Source organism: Watersipora subatra, chromosome 9 (genome assembly GCF_963576615.1).
Source record: "Watersipora subatra chromosome 9, tzWatSuba1.1, whole genome shotgun sequence".
Taxonomy (NCBI): Eukaryota; Metazoa; Bryozoa; class Gymnolaemata; order Cheilostomatida; family Watersiporidae; genus Watersipora; species Watersipora subatra.
In genome coordinates, this window is record NC_088716.1 from 38,840,831 (window position 1) to 38,853,647 (window position 12,817).

Sequence of the window (12,817 nt, forward strand, 5' to 3'; positions counted from 1 at the left end):
ATCGCCTGATGGAGAAATCGAATCGATCATGGATACCGAACATCAGAAAAGGTCTTTTTATGCTTCTGTCATCATTATACTTTTATTTACAATACACAATCACAATGTTTTACAAAACTTAACACAATTTTTGCAAAGTAATATATTTTTAATAAGAATTTTTTAAGCAATATATTATTTAAACGTTATTTAGGACGTGCCTCCTGTTTCTCGAAAGGTGTTGGCATCGATAACAAAGTCTGGGAAAGTAATCACCTCATCCTTGTGAGCGCAGACCATAATTAACTATAGGTGAAAGAAAATCAGATTAGGAAAAAAAACAAGATTAGCAGGATAGCTTTTGTACTATTTCATGGCCCTCGAAGAATCCGTTTTCATGGCATGGGAGATATGTGCAGCCACTGCGCAGTTGCTGTTTCCTTGTTGCAAATTTGCACAGACTTCGCACTGATCAGTGCGCAGTGATTTCAGTGCGAAGACGCCGTTTCCATGATTCGAAAAGGGCGCAACTCCGAAGCACTGCCCATCATGGGAAAATAGTGTATGTCAAAAACCCTCCTAAGAAGGTTGAACTGGCTAATTTTGAGCACCTAATATTACTGCTGCAATATTTGGGTAGCCCTTTTGCTAGATTAATTAAACGCTCATGCTCTAATATTGTTCAGATTCATTTTGGTTCAGTTAATGTTTGTTCCAGCTGTCTCAAGCCATTTTTAGTCCTAATAGTCAAAATAGTCCTATAAAACCACGGGTACGCTGTAAGCCTCATAAGGACACAACAGAGAGCATTTAAATCCAAATTGCTGATTACAGCTGATGTCTGATCAGAACTTTGTAGGATAAAAATAAACTAACTTGAATTGCATAAAATTTGCAAAGTTCTCACAATTGTATTCACATAGTTAAACAGCTGCAAAATGGCTGAAGACTGTTTTGCCATAGATATGTTGGAGATTATATTCATGACCAGGGGAGTGTCCTACTACATGACTGACCCTGACACTATATTGAACTCATAAGTGATGTTACCACTTATACCCCATACAGAGTGAAGTAGCAGGGATAGCTCAATATGTATGTGTGCCTGTGTGTGTTGGTCTGCGTACTGCTACTCATGTTTAATTCTCAGCTTGACCTTTGGTGTATTTTAAATGCCAATGCGCTGGCTGAAGCTCACTACCCTTTCTTGAAGGTGACATTTACGAGCCTATTTAAGATCATTAGCTATAGGAGACTGGGCAATGCAAAGCCGTGATGTCCTACATAAATAGCCGCATGCTTTGTGACAGAAGGGCAATGCTTTGTTCACTTGCAGCTGGTCAGGCAAGTGAGTCATCATTGTTTACACTGAAAGAATCAAGAGACATTTTTGTTGCTACATGTGATTCGATATAACTACTAAAGCACACAAAATATTTGTTTCAAATTTTAGATACAACGCTTATACACTATGTATTTCCTACCCTGCAAATTTATAAACATAAAGTTGAATATTTCATATAAAAAGTGCAAGTAAAAGTGTATATTGATGCACATGTATTCCAAAAGATATTGCAAAATTATCAATGTTGCCATATGCTATGGGCTAACATGTCAGATAGCTAGGTGTACAAACTGATTTCAAATGCATACACACTGGTACATCGTACGCTGATTGCAGTCTGCCATGAATATAAATGTTGGGTCTTGGGTGTTATGCAAACAGCATCAGCAAACTCGTAGAAAACAAACGACAAATGGTACACTTTTCTAGACATACTGTGAAAGGCTACACATGACTAAAGACGACCAGTCGGCTGAGCCTTGATCTGAGATTCCCTTGTTAGCTGCTACCTTTGTAGCCTCCTGATGAATTATAATCCTGAAATATCTGGAGGTGATATTTTAACTAACGTTGCGCTGTGCAGTGGAACGAGCATGGAAATCCCTGATGCAAATTGCTTTGTAAAACCGATGAAAGAGTTTTAGTGACCACCAGCTTGTGTATGTCTGCAGTGATTCCTTGTAAGTCGACACCCTGCCGTATGCTCAGTTCTGAGCCTAGACATATCTTTGTGATGACAGGATGAGGTGTAAACAGACCACCTCTATCTTTTACACTGATTAGTATCGCATCATCCCCTGATGCGTAAACCTGGACAGGAGGCTATAAAGCTGGTGCAGTCATTGCAGTTGAGTTTTAAGCTCTGTACCTCATAACCTGCTAAATAAATATCATATGCTAATATTATTATAAAAAGCATATGTATCAACCATAAAATAAATTTAACTACATATCGCTGATCTGCTGCAGTATTATTTCAAAACACTCTGCTTTCTGTATATCTGCTATATACACTAACAATAAGTGAAAGTAGCTAATACCAAAATACATTTATATACCCAAATTATGCACCACAATATGAGCAGCCATGCAGTTTAGCATATGCAGCAAGGCTGCAATGTGTGCCAGATATTTTGTTTTGTAGAAAACCTGGATATATTGGTCATATTTACCTACCGATGCACTCCACTATGTTCGATCAAGACCTTGACAGTTCGATTTCCAGCTGTTCGCTTGATTCCAAATCATCATGGAAGTCATCGTCACCTTCTACATGACTCTTTCTTGGTTTAGATGAGAGAAGTAGGGGCAGAAGCCATCTGTGTCATTAAAATCAAGTTTTAATTGCATAACACAATTGCAAAGAATGCTATTTTTAATAAATTTCGGTAGGTCTCAGGATCTTTTCATGAGTGACATCGGAATACTGTGCCAAAATTTTCCAAACCAGCCATTGTACCTACCAATTAGATTTAATAGCAATTAATTTTAAAAATATTATTAAATTCACATAAAAGCTTTGCATCCATAAAGCTGGTTGCCGTATGACATTAAATAATACTCAGCATTTAGGTGGCTGAATGGCATGTAGTAGAGTCGCAAGTGGTGATAAGTGAGCATGCTAGTCACAGTAAATGTAATAAACATGGGCTAGTTAAGTTGAATCAAAAAGCACTAGAAACAGTATTGCTGTTTTTCTAGCAAAAAAGCCATTTTAAAGCTGATCCAAAAAATAGGTGCGAGCTTAGCAACAAGGGTAGTTACCATTTTTAGAACGCATTCTCCTATTCTGTAAAATATTTGATTGTTAATGTGTTTGCTTGCAGATTTCGATGCCATCTACCAAGTCCAGCATACTAATAAGTTAAGACGAAGAATCATAGTGCTATACTTTTAAAATTATAAAATAAAACACATTTGTCTACCTTTGGGTTGTTATGTATAGAGTTCCATTATAACATGTTTTATAGAGAAAACAAATAAAGCAATTGAGGATTTCAGGCCTATGCCAACAATAATAAGTCTGACAAATATACTAATGCTCAGCAAACCAAGCCAATCAATGATTAACCAGATTTTTGAGAATACAATAGAAACACTCATGAAGAGATCTGCCATCTTACAATATTCAGTTATGAGATACACAGTTTTACAAGCAACTTGTGTGGAGTATAGTATGGAAGTTAGTGATGTACTTGCGGTTATTATACAATGTATATAGTTAAAATCAATACACTCAGATTTTCAACAGTTTTGCTGGAAACAATTTGCTGTTAGAAAGTTGCTGGCAGCAAAATCACAAACTACTATCTACAACCACCACAAACATGCTGCTTCAGTAATGAACTTGTCAATTGAATAGTTGACTGATGACATAGAAATTGTAATGACCCTCTGTTTAAAGGATTATTAACTATAAGTGCTGGATTGGTGGTTCAAATAGTCGGTTTATGATTTGCGAATTTATAAAGGACTGTATTTTAGGTGTAGATTTAATGTCAAGAATTAGACTGGTTTGTTTTAGTTAAAAAACTTTAAAACAGAATATATTTATTAAAAATTCAAACTTTCAATTGTAAAAACATAAAATATATGAAGGCTAATCAAGTCAATGGCCGATGCTCATTGCGCAAGTCTAAAAATATAAAGAGTGATACAAGAGCAGAGTGATACGTAGAGCGTGAGTAAAATATGGAGTTCGAATTGTTTCTGATCTACACAGGCTTAAATATGTTTGCCTAATCAGTCAGGCAATCGTCACATCCGTAGATCACAGACGATTGGGCGCTGCAAAGCTTCCTAGGCAGTAAGGCTAGCAAGTAGCCTGGGCATGGCTCTCGTGGGGATTGGGAGAGAGAGCCTGGGACACATCGCAACACGCGGAGAAGACAACTCTAAAAGCCGACTTCTGAAGTCGCTAATATCACAATCGTTATTTCCAAAGGAGTATCATGTGACGGTCTTATTTATGATCTACGCGAGTATTATGTCTTTTGTTTTTAATTAATTCTCTTATGTTTTTAATCTGAATTGGCAGCAAACAAATGCTGGTTAGTAAGTATGAAATGTTGGTTGCATAATAAATCAATAACGACAGTTATATTATTTCATATGTTCAATTCATTATGATTTGATTTAATTATAATAAAAAATTGAATCAATTGAATAAAAAAAATTCACAATAACAATACAAACATAGCAAACGAATAGCAATAGAACAACAAAAATGAATTGCACGCTGCTAGTAAAGAAAAGTTTATCTAGTAAAAAGTAATCTCAGTTTTATTTTACTCACGAGTATTATTATTCGCGACAGTTATTATGAACAACTCTGATCTACCACTGCAAAACGGTGCCATCTGAAAGCAAATACTCTTTCCGAAGCCAGTAGGAAGAACTATAAATTGGTCAAGACCTGCGATAATATGTTGTAAAGCTTGAGACTGTTTTGGTTTCAGTGTGACTATGCCTAGCTTTGATAGTAACTTTTGAATCGCTTCATTTTTATCAGTATAGGAAATGAAACTGCTAACATGAAAACGCAAGAGAATAGTGGCCTATGGTTCCTATCGTTTTTTTATCAAACGAGGTATTTCGTAACCACCCAGCCTATCAAAAAAATAGCGCTTTTTACTAGATCAAGTCACGTTACCGTGACAATAGGCTTTTAAACGCGCCACATCTAATACATCGTGAGATACGAATCTAACGACACGCTTCCATTAGTATCAGTCTGAGCGTCATATGTAACATATGTCACTCGTTTTGCAGAAGTTATCTTACCTTTTTTTCGCTATGTGTCCCAGGCTCTCTCTCCATATCCACCACGAGAGCCATGCCCCGGCTAGCTAGCAAGAGTCCAGAAAGCTGTTTCCTAATCACATCAGAAATGGTTAAATAAAAGGGGATGAGTGGTTATGTAAGAGGTGTATAATACTCTTAAGACAGGATGCATAAATACTAATATAGAAGTTGAATAACATGATGAGTTCCTTTGTTTCACAATGACAAGTATTCATGGGGTGTGTAACTAAAGATTACAAATGCTGGTCGCTTCACAAAATGGCACCACAATGCACGATTATATTAGCTCAAATTCAAAGGCAGACACTACCACTGAAGCTGCAATAAATTGTGATTACAAGCTCTTGAAAGCTCAAAAACGAAAAGCCGCCGTAAATTGGAATCTGTTTATTTCTCTGACGTAGTTTTGACAGTTTGGTTATTGTCTTGTTACGTGATGTTCTCATGTGAATTGAAAGGCCAATAAAAAGCTCCATATAAAACTTATCGTAGCACTAGTTTATGACAAACACTTCGGGTTTTACCGAAGACCCCATATCAAATATAGATGCTCGCTACTTTCAATTTTGTTTTGGCTAGATCTAATCGTCAAGTCGTAATCTGATCATGTGACCCAATACTTCGCAAATAATTTTTGCAGCAATTTTCGAATATCACATGTGACCAACAGGCTCGTCATGATTATCAGAAAATGATATGTACGCCTTCGAACTAAGGATAGAAAGTTTAACGACCTTTTACGGTAAGTTATAATATATAAGAGCTAAAAGTGACTGCATTACAATGACGATAAAATAGACGCGTAAGAACAATAGACCTAGTTTTATTGAATGTGTGAAATATATTTGTGAAAATATTTCGACGAATGAGGTTGCATGAAAGTGTAAACAGAAACCATCCTGTAACAACTACGTCCCATTTGAGCCGCTTTGGAAAGAGAATTCAAACTATGGTGGTCTCATGTGGCTGCGATTAACTGTTGGTTTTTTTAGCTTTTAAAAGCTTTTAATCACATTCCCATATAATTTGCACCTACAACACAACAGAGTAAGACATGGTGAATCTTTTGATATCGAATAACTGTAATGTGAATTTTGTTGCAAGTCAACCTTTAACAATAGGTCATATATAACAATCTTATTTTTCGTTCATGAAATGACGAGAACACCTATTGTAGGTTTTCGTAAACAGTGTTAAATAATACAGTGTGATATTCACTGTTCTTTTGAAACCTTTGGCTCAGTTTTTGTCGTTGCTTGTCACAATAGATATTACAAATAATTAACAAAACAATGAAGTGTTCAGTTATTGTTATTAGCTTGCTTATATGACATTGTCAATTTACTAAACAAATCTTCCTTTTGCAATTACAAAATAGTTTGCGCCCATCTGGGGCATTGGTCAGTAATGACACAAGAAACAACCATTGTAACCGAGTCTGTCAACTTGCAGAAAATTCTCACATAGATGATTTATACAGCTTGAAGGCAATTACACGGCTATATCAAACAGTCAGTTCACATACCCGTTGAAATGATTGTTGTATTGTCAGATTTGCTCTTTACAAAATAAGAAAAAGGGGGATGCACCTTCAAAAAAATTTCCAAACCTTTATGCAATCTTGTTGTTGAATTTAACTCGAAGAGAGATTATCTCATTTATATCAAATTGTAAAAATCACAATTAGATAAATTACAGAAATTAAAAATTACAGTTACTACATGGTCATGTCATAATAATTAGTCTACATGTATCTGCTAGAATAGACCATGGATCCGCATAAAGTTACTTCCACTTGGCAATGCTTAAATAATTTTGGCAAAGGTAAATTTTCTTAGAATTGTGTAACATATTAGCAGACAAATCACTGAAAATTATGTTTTTTTGCAAGGAATGTTAGAAGTGAAAAGGTTGCTTTGCTTGTTGTCTGATGGATTATTTTTGGACTCAACAAAGTTTCATGCTGTAAATAAAAAATGTTTATTGAGTCTTGACTGACAACTTGCAACTTCGTTTTTCTTTTCAGTCAGTACAATAAATAGTTGTGTAACATAAACATGATGTACTGCTCACAAAAAAATCACCTCAAAATCTCTTTCTCATAAAAGAGTCTTCAACTTATTTACTATATAATTCATTTTAGGTTGAACATAATTAATTTGTATCAACAAAAGCCATTCAAACAGCTGCTCACAAAATGGGCCAGGCCAAACAAGGCAAGTCTTCGTCAGATGCGATGAAATTCGTATGCTCTCTACGAGCGCGTTTCAGAGCTTTTATGCTTATAGATGTTGGGAATCATCCGCAATTAACGTTTCACATGAAATGAATACAAATGCTATATATATAATACTTATAAGAATCCTTTACTGTCAGTTTCACATGAGCACACACTACAATAGTCTCCATACTAAGCATTTGAACCAAGAAAATTTGAATCCATTCACTTGTAGCTACAAAAAGAGAACCAAACCACATAATATAAAAAAGCTCCAGTGAGGGGCTTCCGTCTGATTTAAATTGTCTGTAAGCCCCACAGAGGGGCTTATAGTAGTGCATGAGTTAAATCGGTCACCACAAGGCAAATATGGTATTCATTATTCGATATCAAGTTGATTTCAATCCTTCGGGCACCATTTTTGCAGGTCTGCGAGTGTGCAGTGGCTTTGTGTAAGGCAGTTTTGTAACTGATCAACAATTTGAGGTTTCTTACCAAATAGCGTCAAATAACGTCCATTAGTAGTGAATAAATCACTCGGCAATATTTATTCAGAACTCTTTTAGCAGTTTTAACACAAAATCATGAGTATAGGCAGCGGTAACCACATCGGTAGTTTCAGAAAAAATCACCAACTTGTCTGAATCTCCGTTTTTTCTTAAGAAAGTCTTTTTAGCAGCTGACGTTTCGGGCTTTTAGTAAACTTGAGAGATATTTTATGGGTGTGGATATGCTATAATATGATTATAAATTCCTCGTAATAATTGTTGGATATATTCGTGCAAATAGGGGTTCTTGCCATTCCCAAGCTGAGCTCAGTGCAAATACTGTTTACTAATACCTAAATTTGTTTTAGATTTCCTCTCACGAATCAGTCTTGTCTCAATAAATGGCTCAAGGCCGTGTCCAGAAAAGACTCACTTTCACACACCACATAATCTGTTCTGAAAATTTTCGATTCTACCACTGACCATTACATTGCATCAGGCGATAAATGGATGCCTAGTCTAAAAAGTGATGGTCGAAACCGCTGTTGCCGACAGACTGCAAGTTGAATTCACGGACTTAGTCACAATTAAAGAAAAGACTATTATATATACACTTCGCAAGAACCATTGTGTTGACATAAACTACCAATCTCGGCTTCCCATTTCTGTCACTGGTGATGTGTTTAGCGCATGGTCTTTGAAATTTTGTTTTGAGTTTTAGATCTTGACAATTACAAAGCATAATGTTCATATGCTATACTAGATTTTGTGTGAATATTCTGTGTATTTATAACCGAGTGTATATGATTATGAAATTGTAGCAGTACTTACGAAATCTAAAGAATTATCAGTACAAACTCTGGTCGAATTCTAACCAGCATCTTTCTGTTCATACATATTATATTATCATCGAAATATGAGTCAGCTTTATATAAAAATACAACAGTGTCAAAAGACTGAATGATATGTGAATAGCTTTACACAATATGCTATCTAACTTTTGCTATTTTTTTGTTAGTTACATCACCACCCCTTCATAGTTTCCTTATTTACCACAAACAATGTAAAAGCTCTATTGTGTTCATGTGAATTGTTATAAGCTTTTTAGGATTAACTCATCTTATTTTGAGACACAATTTTTAAAACAAGAAATTTTAAAGTAACTTTTGTGTGAGTTTGCTCTATACCGAGTTTGCTCTATGCGAATTGTTCTGTTTACTGAAGGGTTCTGAACTTCAAATAAAGATAGCATCCAGAATACAAATGTATTTAGTAAATGGATGTCTATACTGCCCCAGCAAAAGCTTAAATATTTTGATATTGTATATGTGAGGTATGATTTATCAGTGATGTGCTGTCAACAGTTTTCAGCAGTGATAATACAATGATTTTCAATAAAAAAACAACAGAATTTACTTGAAGTTTTCTTTTGGAGAAACAACCCCTTGAAAAGATGACATCCTGTATTTTTGGAGGAGAAACAATTCTGTAAAAGTAGTTACAACCTCTGCAGCAAGCAGAGGTTGCATGCACTTGATTTTTGTGCGTATCTTGTAATGGAATCATAGCCTTATAAGCTAGGGAAGTCGCCAACTTAATCTTTCTCTCAATTTGAAATACATGTATTTGCTATAATGTTCCTATATCAATGCTTACGTTTGTTTGTTATAGAATTTCCCGCCTGGTGACGACAATTACGATTTATCCTCTCGATTGAACAACCTGCCATGATTGGCCGGCGAACAGTAGCACTAATTTATATTAACTTTCCCGCCTCCATACGTCAGCTGCGAAAAAGACTTTCGATAAAAACACAGCTCCATGATTGGCCGGCGAACGTTAACACTAATTTATATTAACTTTCCCGCCTAAAAACGTCAGCTGCGAAAAAGCCTTTCGATCAAAACAGCCACATGATTTGCTGACGAACGGTAACGCTAATCGTACTAAATTTCCCGCCTGAAAACGTCAGCTGCTAAAAAGCCTTTCTTAAGAAACGCCCCTGAATCTCCAACAGGTATTCGGCGTTAAGTATGACTCGCTTGGTCTTCCATAACCGTGGTTTTACGACGTTTTTTCAGTTTACGTCTATTAAATCTTTACAAAGAGATTAAACGCGTTTTTGTATTACTGTATAATGAACCAAAATATCAACCGAGATTGTTTGTGGGCATATACGTAGAATTTAGTTAAAACTTTTTGGAATTTATGAAGTTCGATGCGTGGGAAAGCTAAAAATCCGCATCGTACTGCTTCGAAAGATTTCGAAGGTATGCATTTACATCGTATTATGCCTGAAAATATCGGACAAGGCAAAACTAGGAGGAGGAAATATCCGCCATACTGATTTATTTTTCCGGTCGTTGTAGTTTAATTAATGATTTAACGATGCTTAACTCATCTGCAATACTTGCAATAAAATTCACAATATAGTAATAAATGATATTGACGCTCTTTGCGATCGTTATTGCTGGTGAGTAAAGTTTTTTGCATTGGTACAAATTCAAGTTTTTCTCCGTAAATAAAACCGAGTGTTAAAGACTGTGTTTCTAAATAATTGCACTCCATGGTGGTAAACTGCAGTGGATTATCGTTCTTGGATGTGTTTGACGTTGGAAAACAGCTTGAAAAGCATTTGCGAGTCATAGAATGGATATAATTTGTCTTTAAAATGTCACGCTTCTGTAAACAGGAATTCATTAAAAAGAGTAGGCCTATGGCACTAAAAGGGTTACATATTGCTTTCGTTCTTTAACTGTACCTCTGTGCTTTAAGAGAAGTACAACTTTTAATATGATTTTTTTCACGTATCACAGCGATGTTATCGAATGTCTTAATAACTGATAAAAACACTTTTGCTGGTTGAGCGAGCTTTTGCTAATAGAATTGAAATGGCTTTGAAGCCATATATGCGTAGAAAAATGGGTAAAGCATGTTACTGAGTAGTAGCATGTATCTTTTGATTTCATTACCTACTTCAGAGGCATTGTTGATAATAAATCTCATTGCGAGTGACTGTGTGTTGTGTACAAACGGAGTAATGGTGAATCATTAATAGTTTTTGACTGCCATAAAATAGAGAAGACAACTCTGATGTGACAAACTCTGATACAAGTTTGAACGCCATTTCCTAAACTTAATTTGAAGAATTCTTTCTTTGCCATTATTTTTGTCTCCAAAATTTCATAAAGATGAAGATCTATACGCATATATCAAATGAGTAAAGACATGTTTGTTAGTCACTGAGCTACTAAACTTGTTATTCAGTTGGAAAATGTTGAGCAATATTAGTAGTGACCAACCAGCAGTTTTTAGTGGCCAGATTTAGGGTTTGCAACTACAAGGTTATCGGTTCAATCTCAGTCCAAGTCCATAATCATTAGATTCTTACCATATAGATAGTTTATCGATTTGTTGTTTGCAAGATCTCTAATGTGGTTTGTTTGCGATTTTTTAGAATGAATCTCACAAGATCTGGCCATTATCCTTGCAACTAATCGTCTAATCGCTATCTAGTCAATCACCACTACTATGGTCAATTTGCCAACCATACACCGGTTCGGCTCAACAGTAAATTCTCCATAACCAATTGAATCGGTATCAATAAATGTGGGACAGGTGAGATCTAGACATATTTCTTGCATTTTTCCATCACCATTGCAAATTTTCCATGTCTGTGTTTTTATTATACATGTTGTAGGCTTACTAATATGTTATCAATATGCTTTAATTCAGCTACATGGAAAGTTTGTTTATTTGTGCGCTAAGCCCTTAACGTCGTGACAACCTAATCAAATTCGATAAACATACCATATAGTATTCAGTACATAAGACCAGTCCTTCTACTGCAATGTCGCCTCGCGCACTGACCAGTGTGTATTTATGCTACACCTACAAGCTTCCAGCTCGCTGCGCTGGAAGATGTTACCATAGAGCATTTGTGTTTGAATCCCAACAGTGACTTCGTTTCTTTCATGAATTTAAATAGTATTGCTGCGGTGTCTGCACAAAAATATGATGGTAACGTAATTCATGGCACGATTTCTAGTAAAATTCAACTTCAAAAAACCGTTGCAAATCAAAATTACATGATATCACATATAGGAATTTATTTATAAAATAGTGAAATACCAGTAATCCTACTCAATGTGAGCTGATTGGAACACCAGGTCCCCATTATTCACCATTCGAAATGTCATCACTAGGATTCTCTTCTGGAATTACGTGATATGTTTTGAATTTGATGTTGGTTTTTGTAGTATCTGCCTACAAGGCCACACCTCAGTAATCCATTTGACACATCCACTATTGGGCATTCACACCTTTTTCTTGTACATGAATCACGATTTCTGACAGAAATCTGTCTTGCGGCATTGCTACTCTGTTGAATACCTATTATCCGAGGTAGCGGTTTTGTTCTTGTATTGAGGTGAACCAGTACGTTGGTTTAGTGCTTGTTTTTTGTTCTCTGTGATCTTCACTATAACATGCTACTCTCAGGCTTTTGTTAATTGTAGTATTCCCGACGGCGCCAAAAAAGGCGTTCTTACTGATGGTGTTTTGAATGCCATTTCTTCAGCTACGCCTTGCCCGCCTCTGATCCCGATTGAACTATTAGCGAATAAAAGATTTGGGCCATGGAAGAAGTCACGGTATGTACATGTCAAAACCAGGATTTTCGAACCAAACTTCAGATCTCGACTTGTACTCTTGAATTTACGATAGATCTATAGTTACTCTCCCTTTAACTGTGATTTTTGTTATTGAAAGTTGGAAAAATTAGTTTCAAATTTAGAAATGCTGTAGTACAAAACGTAGATTTTTTGGCAGATTGGAAGCACATTTCAACACTAACTACCTAGCACATCAGAATTTTAAGCAGAGAAAATATGGAAATCTAAGAGTTGTGTGCACATGTACATAATTAAGAAAGCAACTCTTGAAAGTTTGCATTGTGTTAGATTATGTATAACTTGTGATAAG

The 12,817-nt window shown here is 35.7% G+C and overlaps 1 long non-coding RNA gene across 1 annotated transcript; it reads left to right on the forward strand.

The window, feature by feature from the left end:
* Window positions 1-10,199: 10,199 nt before the first annotated feature.
* LOC137404016 (uncharacterized) lies at window positions 10,200-12,453 on the forward strand. The gene is made up of 3 exons (XR_010979644.1): window positions 10,200-10,307; window positions 11,292-11,452; window positions 12,352-12,453. It is a non-coding gene; the product is annotated as an uncharacterized lncRNA (long non-coding RNA).
* The last annotated feature ends 364 nt before the right edge of the window (window positions 12,454-12,817 follow it).